The sequence below is a fragment of the Silurus aristotelis genome, assembly GCF_946808225.1.
Source record: "Silurus aristotelis genome assembly, chromosome: 24".
Lineage (NCBI taxonomy): Eukaryota > Metazoa > Chordata > Actinopteri > Siluriformes > Siluridae > Silurus > Silurus aristotelis.
In genome coordinates this window covers 12,282,324-12,296,757 of record NC_139597.1, presented here as the reverse complement: position 1 = coordinate 12,296,757, position 14,434 = coordinate 12,282,324, and positions in this window count along the sequence as shown.

The window sequence follows — 14,434 nt, the reverse complement described above, 5'->3', positions numbered from 1 at the left end:
TACTTCTCTATATTAGTGGCATTCAAGATTTGTTTGCACAATTCAGCAATTTAAGACACATTTACAAAAAAATTTACAATTTGGGGATTTGGGGTAAAGACTATTCAGGTGTGAACCAGTTTCATATATTTTGATAACATGAACATAAACAATTAATACTGTACAAAAAAACAGAAGACACTTGTACACGATCAATTAAGTGAATGTACTTAAGCATTTGCAATTTGATCAAAGCAACAAGATTTGCTGTTATGATGTGGACAAATGACTACATGATGTGCAGGTTGAATGAGTAGTTTTTAAGAATCCCATTTCTGATCTGAGAAACGCTCCAAAGCAACTGAGAAAAACTGTTATTCATCAACTGTAATCTGGAAAGCTACAATATGCAACACCTCTAGAATTAAAGATTTTCTTGTAGCCGTAATTGCAAAAGCACTGTGCTACAAGTTTGGCTAGAGCACCAAAACAATCTGTGTGTTTAGAGACTGCATGTCATGTGATGTTTGCTTCTGGATCTGGACTTTATGCCATGAAGAAGCATTTCGCTAAAACCCCGGATAGTTCGGAAATCAAGGCAGCAACAGTGTGTGACGGAGTTAATGGATCCCTGTGGAGTTGTGCTGAAAGTCCACTGTCTCACTGTGCCATTCTTTACCCAGGCACCGCTTGTCTAATTCTCTGGGGAGGAACAGATGTTGGGCTGTTTGATGAGCCCAATCAGACGGACTGTGATGAAGAGAGGGTATTTTTAGTCGCTCTGGTAGACAGTGACATTGGCAGACCTCCCTCCTCTGCTGTTTCTGACAGAGTGGGTTGTAAATGTTCAGGAGTGTGTGTCAGTGGCCAGTGTGGTGAGATCAAGAGTGAAAGAGAGAGAGAGAGGGAGAGAGAGGGAGAGAGAGAGAGAGAGAGAGAGAGAGAGGGAGAGAGAGAGAGAATGCGAGTGAAGGAGGAAAGCATCGTAAAGAAAGTACAGAGACAGTATTGGAAAAGAGAGTGGACTCTAGTGGCTAATATCACCAGGAATCCAGATTGATGACAAAATGTTGAGTGATGAGTCACATCATAGCATGAGTTGAGGTGACCTGGCAGCAGCATTAACAGGCCACATCAGACGTCTGATACTTCATGAAGAGCTCATATTTTATGTGAGAAGCGGCACACAAGCACAGGGACATGACCCAGAGTCATAACTCTGCTGTGCACTGAATATATATCAGGGCAGCACACACACTGCGGTAACAATCCTATAACAGCTTTATGAGTTGGGATAACTTCTTCTGTTTGCTCCATTATAACTATCTATCATGATTATTTGATAATAAGCATGTCATCACACACAGGAGATTCGCTTTTCACTGTTTCACTGTTTCACTCTGATTTCTGAATGAAGCCTAGCTCCCAAAATAAAATACAAATAAAAGAGGTTATTGTGTTGTAATGCCAAACCTTCAGTCTCCCGTGTACCTCATACAGTGTGATGGACATTACTGTCTGTCTCCCTTCCAGAGCTTTTGGATGACTCACAGTCGTTGGAGCAGGATCTGGACACCATTAATAGCAACCATTCCAAATCGCAATTATGCCCAAAAACATTCCCCAGCATCCTGACCCTCATGTTAATCACATGCTAATGTATTCTCAAAGTCCAGCGCATCTTTTGACACATTCCTCATACAAAGGAGATTATAGCGTGCCATTTATGCTCACTTTTTTGTTCTTAATTAACAGAATCTTGATAAAACTTATGTTTATATGCAACAAACTAGTTAATATAACTGTATATGATTTACTTTGACCAAACAAATATATAGCATGAAGTTCAGCTTTACACACTCTTGCCTTCTGGACAGTTCGTTTCTCCAAACGTTTGCTATGCCTTATGTAAATCTAGCCAAAGATTTTCTTCACAGCTGAATATTTCTTTCTGACCTTGTGATCCAGTTCATCTCAGAACACTTCAATATGATTGGGCAGGCCATTCCATGATAGACAACACTCCAGCTCGTTGAATAACATTTGCAGTGTTTGGATATATGCTTTGAGTCATTGTGTTGTTGTGTTGTGCAGTTGGTTCCAATTAGTCACAGTCCAGATTTGTATGTCCAGAATTCCAGACCAGAATGGATGAGTGCTGAAGTATGGAACGGTAGCCATGTTGGTTCTGTATTCCTTTCACCTGAAATTAGTCTCCAACCTTCCCTGCGCCAACAAACGACCCAACCCATTAAGCGCTCACCTGCATGTTTGACTCTGGAGGTGAGGCAGTCTGCTAACATCTTCCCTCCTGTTCCCCATCTTACATAAGTGGTTCTGAGCCAAATTTGGACTCACTTTTTTCTCCTCATTCACTGCCCAATTTAACATGCATGTGTCTCAAAACAATAAAAGACTGGGTGTTTCCAAAATTCTGACAGGCATTGTACATAAAACATTCCTCGTGACAGATTTCTAAGCAAGACTTTTTAGAATTTTGTTAATGTGCTGCCACCAGTTTAAAAATATTCTTATTGTTATTTTATTTTATATTGTGCAAAATGAGATCTGTTTTGCATGTTGACTAGAGTGTGGGATATTTATGTCATTGTTATATGATATTCATGGAAAGATTGTAGCAGGTTAAAAAATACAGTGAAGTCAATTTAACATTTAATTCCACGAAGCAGTTTAAATCGACTCGTATTTAGACTCTATCCAGTCGAAAATTTCTTGGATTTGAACAAATATGTTTCAATTTTTGCTTGACTAATCAAACACAGTGATAGTGTTTGGAAGGTTTTCACAAGAGTTGATGAAATAACAGTGGGAGTTGCATCCTCAATGCAGATTTGCCAAGCAGCTGTTAAAAAATTCATATCAGGTCTTTCTAGCAATTGACATACAAAGTTGAGAGTCACAGAAAGATGATTAATATACAAATTAAAGAAAAAAAAGGATAAAAAAAAGGGCATTATTAAGGTGTTGGACCACCATGAGCCACCAGAAAGGCTTCAGTGCTCCATAGCATATATATTACTGATCTCTGGAAGTGTACTGAAGATGTTAGATAAAAAAACAGACAAAACAAACCCTGAACATTCTGTGAAATGTACACCAAATCAGTAACATTCATTTATTTGAATTCTTCTTATTCTTCTTTTGGCTGCTCCCATTAGGGGTTGCCACAACGGCTCATCCGTCTCAATCCCCCCCCCGTCCTCTACATCTGCCTCTTTCAACCCAACTAACTGCATGTCTTCCCTCAATACATCCATAAACCTCCTCCTTGGTCTTTCTCTTTTCCTCCTTCCTGGTGGCTCCACCCGAAGCATTCTCCTAGCGATATAACCCATGTCCCTCCTCATGTCCAACATCCAAACCATCTCAATCTTGCCTCCCTCACCTTGTCTCCAAAACGTCCTGCATGTGCTGTCCCTCTAATAAACTCATTTCTAACCCTGTCCATCATCGTCACTCCCAACAAAAACCTCAACATCTTCAGCTCTGTCTACACCTACTCACTTTCATTCCCCTTCTCTCCAGCGCGTACCTCCACCTCTCCGGGCTCTTCTCAACCTGCTCACTTCTCTCACCACAAATCACAATATCATCCTCAAACATCATAGTCCATGGACTATAAGACAATCCTTGATGCAATCCAACCTCCACCTTGAAACAGTCTGTCGTTCCTCATGCACACTTTACTGCTGTCACACTGTCCTCATACATGTCCTGCACCACCCTCACATACTTTTCTGACACACCTGAATTACTCATACAATACCACAACTCCTCTCTCTGCACCCTGTCGTACTCTTTCTCTAAATCCACAAACACACAATGCAAATCTTTCTGACCTTTACTATACTTCTCCATCAACATTCTCAAAGCAAATAATGCATCATTCATTTATGTTTTTTTTTCTTTTCCAGTTGAAGCTGAGGACAAAAAAATTATAAAATTAACTTTTAAACTGCATTTCTCAAACAAACACTGGCCCGAGTCTAAACATTCCAAGTTGTATGTTTTTAAAAGAAATTGCACACAAACCGTAACAAGCTAACAGAAAGAAACCAGGTCCCCATGACTCTAAAACAATGGCAAGGATTATAGAACAAATCCAACACGTCATCTGGCAAAAGATGTTCGTTGCTTGTTGCTTGTTCCCAGTCAGCTGTGTCTAAAATATGATGCAAATTTAAACAAAATTGAAGTTTTCTGAAAAGAAAAACATAAGAGTAGACCAAGAAAAACCATCAAACCATTAGGATAGAAAGCTCAAAACATTGTGCCTTTGACAAAAATGAAAACCAAATTGATGAAATCAATTGTGTGCTTGTGGCAGAACTGTAAGAAATCGTCTTAGTGAAATGGGATTATATGCTATTGAATAATCAAATGAAATCAGCACTAACAGTCAACAGAATAAAGCACAGAAGTAACAGTTGCCTAAAAAGAAGCAATAATAGAATATGGATTATTGGATAAAAGAGATATTCAGTGATGAATCACAAATTCACACAGGTCCAATATGTTGCTATAACCTTTGTCTGGTGCTGTTCTAATGAAGGATATAAACATGCCTGAAGAAAGGAAATTTCAAATTTCCCCACTCGTTCATGTTAAGGGATTACTAGTCAGCTAGAGGGTCAAATGAGATTGTAAATTGTGCAGATGTACATTGAAATGTTGGATGCTTGTCTCATTTCACTGATAGAAAATAGGTTGTGATAGGTAGATAATGTACTGAAGCTTTGTTTAGGATTATGATGTGTCTTGTCACAGAGTAGAAAGTGAAAGCTTTTCTTCAGGAAAGGCATATTAACTCAATGACATGGCCAGCAAACAGTCAAGGTCATGTAAAAAAAAAAAAAGTTTGCACCTTGAAAAAAACATCACAAGGATAAAATACTAGATGAATAAAAATGCCGACATGTTTACACATTTACTAAATGCAGGTTTTACTTTTTAGGAGAAATATAAAATGGTTTGGACTTTCTGTCCATTATCAGTAAAAATGTATGAACATGGTGTAAATATAGATATTTATATATTTAAAAATAAAATAAAAATGCAATATAATATACATTATTGATTTAAATTACCTTCATCTTGAAGGCTTAAATAGAAACTGACTCAAAGACATTAAAGATGCTGAAGACACGTCAACTTTAAGAGGTTGTCGAATTTTATATAGGCTAATAACTTTAAAAAAAAAGAGTGAAAATTAGCTAGGATATTATACAAACTAGCTAGTCAGTATTGTGTAGTCCACTGAGGTGCTCCATTACTCACTGACAGTTAGGGTGCTTTTTACTGTCTCTCAACACTGAGACCCGGAGCTGTGTGACTAGCATTTCTGAATGACACAGCCTTGCCTTTGTGTTTCCTTTATGAACAGTTGTAAACGTCTACACAGTCAAAGAGCCTACTCTCCCCAGGAGTCTGTCATTTGAATTCCCTTATGTGCATCAGCATATCTGGGAACAACTTGGCAGCGGTGCTCATGTTTCTGCTTGATGTCCTCTCATACGCCTCACATTCTTGTGAGACTCATGTCGTCTGATGTACGTCTGCTTGTCTCATGTGTCCTGTAGAGGAAAGTTCACCACAGTTCTGTTCACAGCTGGCCACAGGCCTGGACCAAGCAGCCGTTAGTATTCTGGTCTTCTCTGAGATTTGGTTTTAAATATGGGAATTAATAACTGCTATAAAGTACAATGTAGCTGCCATGGCTAATAGTCCTTTTTTTGCTAGATGGCCAGCCAGTCCAAACCTCTTTACTCCTTCACGCTTCATCGTCTCTACCATGCCCATGCTGAAGCATCCTTTTTTTGTATTTTAACAGGACGTCAATAGCATATCCCCTTCATTAACTGTATTCTGCTCTCTAAGGGAATAAATCCTACACTTTTCAACATTTTTGATGTTAGCTCATCTCATTGTCGATCGCTAATGAGGAAGAGCTGTGTTTACCCATCATGCCTACTGCACCAGTGCACATGGCTAATGCCTGTGTGGTTTTAATGATGTTGTTTTGTCTGAATATACTAGAAGAGGGACTATTTGGTTTCAATCAACAGATGTTTAAGTTGAAAAGGGAACGCCGTGCGCAACCGAGTGCATCGGTGTGCATAGATACCTTCTAATTTCCACTCAGATAGCTAAGCAACACTCAACAAGTGCACGTCTGCTGGTTTATAAATAATGCAATTACAATGCAGTTATTTAGATCGATATTATGTCCTGATTATCGTTATACTTACCCGTTTACCTTCCACTGATGCTTTAATGTTCCTTGAACACTTCGTGTCGGCTCATGCGTACCTAAAACGCTTAGCATAACAGACTCCTGAGAAATATCGGAATGTTGAACTCTCCTTTTGTGCCAGATCTATTTTATTTAAAAATGTATGCGCAGGATGTACTGTATGTATGCACTGCCAATCTTAACATTTATACACAAGCTGTCCCGTCATTTTTTATTCTTTTTTTACCTCAGTGGCTTTAGAAAACAGCCAGCAGCCTCATTAATATTTTTGTTAAGCCGTCTCACAGTCAGAGATTTCCACGGATAGACGGCATTCTCTAAAGCTTTGTATTTGTATTCTTCTTGTTAAAAACTGCAAACCACCAGGGTGCAAGACTAGTAATGAGAACGTAGTGTAGCAGAGGAAAAATATCAAAAGAAGTATTGTATCAGATTAAAATAGCATTGGCTGAACCAGCTTTATTCTGTCTATTCTATTGTGCTTAAATATCAATAATTACAAGTTGTTAGCAATATTATTCATAAGAAATGACAGCAAACAGATAACATTTTTCTTTGCAGGAATTTTCTTTTTCATATGTCATAGCACAATAAGTAAGTCAGTCAGTCAAACCATGAAAACAATTAAATAATTTTTATTTTATTTTATTTATTTATTTTTAAACAAAGTGCATGTGAAATATTCCTAAATGGTAAACATTTAGGATTCTGCCTTATTTCTCGTCTCTATTTAAATGAGAGCAACTGTGTAATATTGACCATGTTAACTGCTTTGTACAAAAGGTCAGATTTTCCTCGTGACTAATCTCTTCTATTGAAGTGTGTGTTCAGACGACATTCAAGATGGATTTCATCTAAAATGGATCATAAGTTTTAACACACATTTGTGGAGTCCACTTCAGCTCTCATTGAAGTAATTAGCTCATCCTGGAGTAATGTACATGTCAGTAAAGCAAAAAAAAAACATAGCTAATAATAAGAAATTGGTTTAAGTAGTTTTAAGATTCTACTTTTCAAGTTATTGTCAATTTTATAATTTGTGATGTGAAAAAAAAAAAAAAAATACCCCAGGCAGCCAATCGCATGGCAGCAACTCAATGCATTTATGCATGTAGACATGGTCAAGCTGATCTCCTACAGTTCAAACCAAGCGTCAGAATGGGGAAAAAAGGTGATTTAAATGACTTTGAACGTGGCATGGTTGTTGGTGCCAGACGGTCTGAGTATTTCAGAAACCATCCCTAAGGTTTACAGAGAATGGTCCAAAAAAGAGAAAATATCCAGTGAGCGGCAGTTCTGTGGGTGCAAATGCCTTGTTGATGCCAGAGGTCAGATGAGAATGGCCAGACTGGTTTGAGCTGATAGAAAGGCAACAGTAACTCACATAATAACCACTCGTTACAACCGAGGTATGCAGAAGAGCATCTCTGAATGCACAACACGTCGAACCTTGAGGCGGATGGGCTACAGCAGCTGAAGACCACACCGGGTGCCACTCATGACAGCTAAGAACAGGAAACTGAGGCTACAATTCGCACAGGCTCACCAAAATTGGACAATAGAAGATTGGAAAAACGTTGCCTGGTCTGATGAGTCTCGATTTCTGCTGCAACATTCGGATGGTAGGGTCAGAATTTGGCGTCAACAACATAAAAGCATGGATCCATCCTGCCTTGTATTAACGGTTCAGGCTGGTGGTGGTGGTGTAATGGTGTGGGGGATATGTTCTTGGCACACTTTGGGCCCATTAGTACCAATTGAGCATCGTGTCAACGCCACAGCCTACCTGAGTATTATTGCTGACCATGTACATCCCTTTATGACCACAGTGTACCCATCTTCTGATGGCTACTTCCAGCACGATAACGCGCCATGTCATAAAGCGCGAATCATCTCAGACTGGTTTCTTGAACATGACAATGAGTTCACTGTACTCAAATAGCCTCCACAGTCACCAGATCTCAATCCAATAGAGCACCTTTGGGATGTGGTGGAACGGGAGATTCGCATCATGGATGTGCTGCCGACAAATCTGCAACAACTGCGTGATGCTATCATGTCGATATGGACCAAAATCTCTGAGGAATGTTTTCAGTACCTTGTTGAATCTATGCCAGGAAGGATTAAGGCAGTTCTAAAGGCAAAAGAGAGTCCAACCCGGTACTAGTAAGGTATACCTAATAAAGTGGCCAGTGAGTGTATATACCCAATATACGGCCACTATACAGCGTATTTTCTATATGAACAGATAAGCAGTATATTTGATATGATTCAATATTGTTAATGATTACAGCAGCAGTTCTTAAGCACAAATCTATATTAACTCACTGCAATTATCCTCTAAGGCATGAGTAAGAATTGGAAATGATCAAGAATTATTTTATGCTATCCGTGGTTTCTGAATGAATCAGCCAGGTTTGGCAAAGAAACAAGACACAATATTAGAAGTGTGTCGAGGTAAAGCACATGGTGACTGTTTACATTCAGAGAGAGAAGGACAGATTATTGGGTATGCAATTACAGTGGTGTAAATGGAGGTACTTTAGTCAGATTTAGGTCTGACTAAAAGGGAGAGCCAGAAGGTAACATAGCTATGGGAACATCTTGAGACACCAGAATGTCATGGAGATCAACGACTGAATGATCTTAAAGAGTTTGAAGTGTTGATTCCTAGGTGGAAAAATACAGAGGTTTTTTCCCCAATTCACCTGAAGCCTGATATTGCAAACAGTTTTGTGAGTTCTGTCAAAATGGACCATGGTCTGCTTTGTAAAGAAAAGGGAAATATGAATCTGAACAATTATTTTTAAACTCAAACACAGACTGCCATTCTGCAGTGCATGTGAATGCTTATCTGAATGAGTTCAGACATCGTCAACTTTGGTTTGATGTATTTCTGAATCTGTTATGTCTGTGCACAAGGGGGAAGGAAATTTTGCAGTTTTGTGGCAGGACTAGATGTGACATTCCAGTCCCAAAATGAATGAGAGAGGTGCAGGGAATATTGATGAGGTCATTATCATTGCTATTTGATGTCAGAGAGCCCTTGCAGTCTTACAACATGCTACTTAACCATCAGTCATGCAGACTCCACACTAAGCAGCAATGGTGCATTCAAACCACGCTCATGACAGGCTTATTTAGGCTGTGCAGCAGCGCACATTCACTGTCAACTTCTCTAACAAATGATGTAGGCTTGCCACAGGAGAACATTTACCCTACAAAGTACTTAGACTTATAGGTTAACGACATCACCTTGACCCAGTTCTGTTTTATACCAACAAATGTCAGAAAATTAGTGATATAAGCATACACAATAAACACGAATTATTGTAAAAGTTGAAATGCATGAATACTGTGCAAATAAAAAAAAATAAAGACTCAGCTGATGGGACAATTCTGAATTGTCAATTGTCAAATTCTCAAATCTGATTGGTCAGAAGGTGCTGATTCATTTCCTATGGCATTATTTCTGCAAAGTTTCTGCACATGACACACATCTTTAATAATAATATATATATATATATATATATATATATATATATATATATATATATATATATATATATATATATATATATATATATATATATATATATTATAATAATATAATATAATAATATAATAATTTAGAAACATGTCTATATCTGATGCAGAGTAACTTGTCCATGCATTCCTGACCTCCAGACAGGACTATTGTAATACATTACTAGGTGGTTGTCCTGCATCAATAATAAACAAGCTACAGTTAGTCCACAATGCAGCAGCCAGAGTTCTCACAAGGTCGAGAAAATAGGACCATATAACCCCAATCTTATCATCCCTACACTGGCTACCTGTTACGTTTCAAATCGACTACAAACTACTGCTACTTACCTACAAAACACTAAATAGTTTGGCTCCCATGTATCTCTCCAGTCTTCTAACATGCTACAATCCGCTCGCTCCTTGAGATCTCAAAACTCTGGACTTCTAGTAGTTCCAAGAATAGCAAAGTCCACTAAAGGCGGTGGATCACTCTCACATTTAGCTCCCAAACTTTGGAATAGTCTTCCTGACAGTGTTCGTGGCTCAGACACACTCTCCCAGTTTAAGTGCAGATTAAAGACGTATCTTTTTAGCGAGTTCTACACATAACACGTCTCACATCATAACCTTGTGCTCCAGAACATCTGATCACATGCACATTATCAACTTGTGCTTGTTAATACCATGAACAGCAGCTATGCTAATTCCTCTCCACTGCTTCTCTTTCTTTACCCATCCTGAGTTTGCGCCAGCTCAAGAAGATTGTGGACCTTTAAAGAAGCAGATGTCACTGCCACAAACATCCCGAACCATCTAGAGATGTACCAGCGCCAGCTGGATTCCATCTCATGTAGTGTTTGGACATTGGACCTCTTTGAGTGTTTAAAGGCTCTGGCATGGAGAAGCTGAAGTTGGATCTGTGATGATTGCAAATGCTGAGCTATTGTATGCGTTGCTCAGTAGCTCCTGGTTCTATAATCTCAAATGACTGTATAAGACTGTAGAAAGGACATTACTTATAATCTTATATTCCAGTGCTCATGTTAGTTCTCACTCTCCAGTGTTCTGTATTGTTTAAAGATTATAACCACACTCTTGATGTCACCCAAATGAGGATGGGTTCCCTTTTGAGTCTGGTTCCTCTCAAGGTTTCTTCCTCATAACATCTAAGGAAGTTTTTCCTTGCCACAGTCGCCCTGGCTGCTCATCAGGGATAAAAACACATCGCTCACCTTAACTCTTAAATTCTGTAAAGCTGCTTTGAGACAATGTCTGTTGTGAAAAGCGCTATAGAAATAATCTTGACTTGACTTGACTTAAAACATAGTCAGCTGCCAAACATTAAACGTGTTTTTAATAGTAACAATCTTGGACATTAAATTTGATGGGGCAATATGTATATATATATACTCTATATAATCTATATATGCTCTCTATTTCGCTCTCTTTCTATCTATATATATTGTAGGCTCAGTGAAATCTTCTACAAAAGTGTAAATCTGTTCTGTTCATGTGTTAGCTGAAAGTTGTAATAGTTTATTTGGGCTGCCTTGTCTAATTTCTTAATTCAATCATTTGGCATCAGGTTTGGATGTATATATAATTTATTACAATTACAAGCAAGGTGGCCGATGTGAAGAGCATGCAGCTAATCTAAATTGATGTACCTACTGTATGGCACAACTGCCTAGAATGAGTTAGAATATCAATACTCCTCAATTACTCAGGTACGGCACGTTGCTATGGACTTTTTTTTTCTTGCCACTTTGAAATGCTCCTGTGCTGCTGCCTTGCCAGGGCTTCTTTTGTTTTAAGAGGGTTTTTTTTGGGCTTGATTATAAAAGCGTATACTGTTTCCTCCTGTCACCAGTAAGACACATAGTTCTGGACTACAGATTCTGTAGACTGTCATTGCTTTAATTCTTACTGTCACCCAGAAGGAGAAGGCTTTTATTATTTGTTTGTTGTTTGGTTGGACTTGTCAGAGCAGACTTGGAGAGTTTACAGCAGATTTCTTTCCGGAGGCAGGTTTGTGTCAGTGTGTGACAGATTGGTGGATGCAGGACGTAAGCGATGGGTCATAGGGACAGTGGAATGGCTTTATGCTCTGTGCCAGATGCTCTCTGATGCCTTTAGGTAGACTACACACTCAAAATATGGTTTGTCAAGAATTGTAAAAAAGCTGAACATAGACACCTGTACCTGATGGCTGTTGAAAAGTCTTAGGGTCCTCCTTGACTCGGAGCACTAAAAGTGAAGAGATGGATTGACGAAGAATGTCTTTGCAGCCCTTGGCTTGTCACTGGCGATGTGTTCCTGTTGTGCCGAATCTATTCCTGTGCAAAGGCGATCACTTCTTGTTTTCATCATTCTTTCTGTTCACGGTTCTTTTTTCCGTAATGAGCATGGCGACATGCTCTGCCACGAGCGTCACGATTTCATTTCCTCCCCCCACCATTTCTGGATGGCGCCTCGATTCACTGTGTCCACGCTGGAGTTGATTTAATTACCTGGCGCTTTTCTGTAGTTCGAGGTTATTGCGACTCACCATGTAGTAATATAAGACCTCTCAAAGCAGAGGTTCATTTCATTCGGACCGTTCTCCCAGTCACAGGGGTTTGGAGTCAATGTAATTGTGAGACCGTGAAAGTGCTCTCCAGTTAAACCATGCTAATGAGCAGCGTTTTTAATCACGCTCGACTGAAGTGAAGTGTAGTCGCACTGCCTTTGGCCTAATGATGGCCTTGTCATTCGGAGCCTCGGGTGCTGGTCCTCCTTTAACGCGACGGTGTGCACTGAACCGACTGGCCACTGCAAGGTGGACATGAGTGCACACACACAAAAAGCCCAGCGGTGTGTGAGATCTGCCGTCTTGGCAGAGCGCCGCAAATCATTCCCGCGGCCCCTCAGCACACTTTTCTTTTCTCACCTTGATTTTTGAATAATTACTGTCAGACTTCACCCCTGCTGAACTCAGCTCTGACTTCCCAGAGGAGAAGACCTGCTTTCTCTGACCAGTGTTTGCTACTGGACATGCTCGACTTTGCTGGATGCCCACAGGCCTTTTTGCCTTTGAATAATGAAACAGGGCTTGTGCTTGGATGGTCTTCGGCACTGCTGCCTTGATGCTACATTAGTTGCTACAGAAGAAAAAGGGAGCAGGGGTTCAGTGAAGATCAGAGATCAAGCTCCATTGAGTAAATGGCTGTTAAACTCTTGACTCTTTAATAGACATGTTGAAGCAGAGGAGTTTTTAGCACTATGAAGCCATAGCTATAAAAATGACTCAGGCCTAGAATCCAGGATGGTTAAAAAGACAAAGTAGGAGTCAGGAAACCATATTTTTTTTCTCCACTTCTGAAGCCTTGAACACATGCACAAACTTTAATGATAACCTGGGAGGAATTTGAACAAGGCGAGTCAGATTCTGTAGCATTGTGAACTTTATATAAAGCGTTTTATTTCCCATGTCATGGGCTAGCTCTTCTCATTTTCTATTCTTTGAAGACTCCAGACAAGTACTTATCGCTGGTCTTTAAAAATCACCAGTGCATAATGCCAATCATGCTCTTGCTTTTCAAGTGCTAATTAAATAATATAGCTCAATATAATGTCTTCATTTTTTTCACTCTGTTGATTACTAATACTATAAAACATTATCATTATCATTATAAGGAAGATAATATTCTGCAAATAGAAAAGAATTATACATTATCAGTGACAAGTTCTGATATTTCTACAGCTCTAAAGTGCCCTATATAGATAAAAAATGTTTAGCCAGCCCTAATGGAAACCTCAAGAGATTGTAAAAGGGTTCTTTTTTTTCTGAAAATCTGCCAATTCTTAGCATGTACACACAAAATAAGCATTAACATACACTCACCTTGTATTTGCAGTACAGGTAATGTTTAACTTTTGTTTGTTTGTAAGCTGAGGGACTGCACTCATGGTCTTGATTGCACATTTTTCTCCTGCTCTGGTTTGCTGGGCTCCTGCCATCTGGAGGCTTTGCACCACTTTTTTTTTTCTTTCTCCCCTCGAGTGGAACACCATTGGGCTCCTGACAGAACTTTTAACTTTCACTCAGTTTCAAACTGCTGTGTTTGTTCAATAGGCTTTTAAAAACAAGCCATAGAAGGACAAAAGCTGGAGAGAGGGAGAGAGAAGAGAGAGAGAGAGAGAGAGAGAGAGAGAGAGAGAGAGAGAGAGAGAGAGAGAGAGAGAGAGAGAGAGAGAGAGAGCGAGCAAAAGCTGCACTGTAGGGGACAAAGAGCCTGACGAATACTGAGGGGGGTTATAAAAATTTATTCGCAGACATCAGAGGAGAGTCCATTTATGACAGAGTTATAGCATATAGCAGGAAAGGAGCACACTGTAGAATGTCTTTATGTCTTTCATTGCAGCATTGCAACCTTTGTGTTTTGCGTTCTGACAGTAAGCGCTAATATTATCCCTCGGTTAATGCGCTATGCTGCACATCACACCTTTGTTTGCACAATAATAATTTGGATAATACAACTGTGCTATTGAATTTGCGATTCTGATTGGTCAGATGATAAAAGTAGCTTTTATGCTTTACATCAAGCTACAGTCCATAATCACACCACTGGTTATTTTCTTATAATAACATGCACTGTTATGTTTTATTTCTTG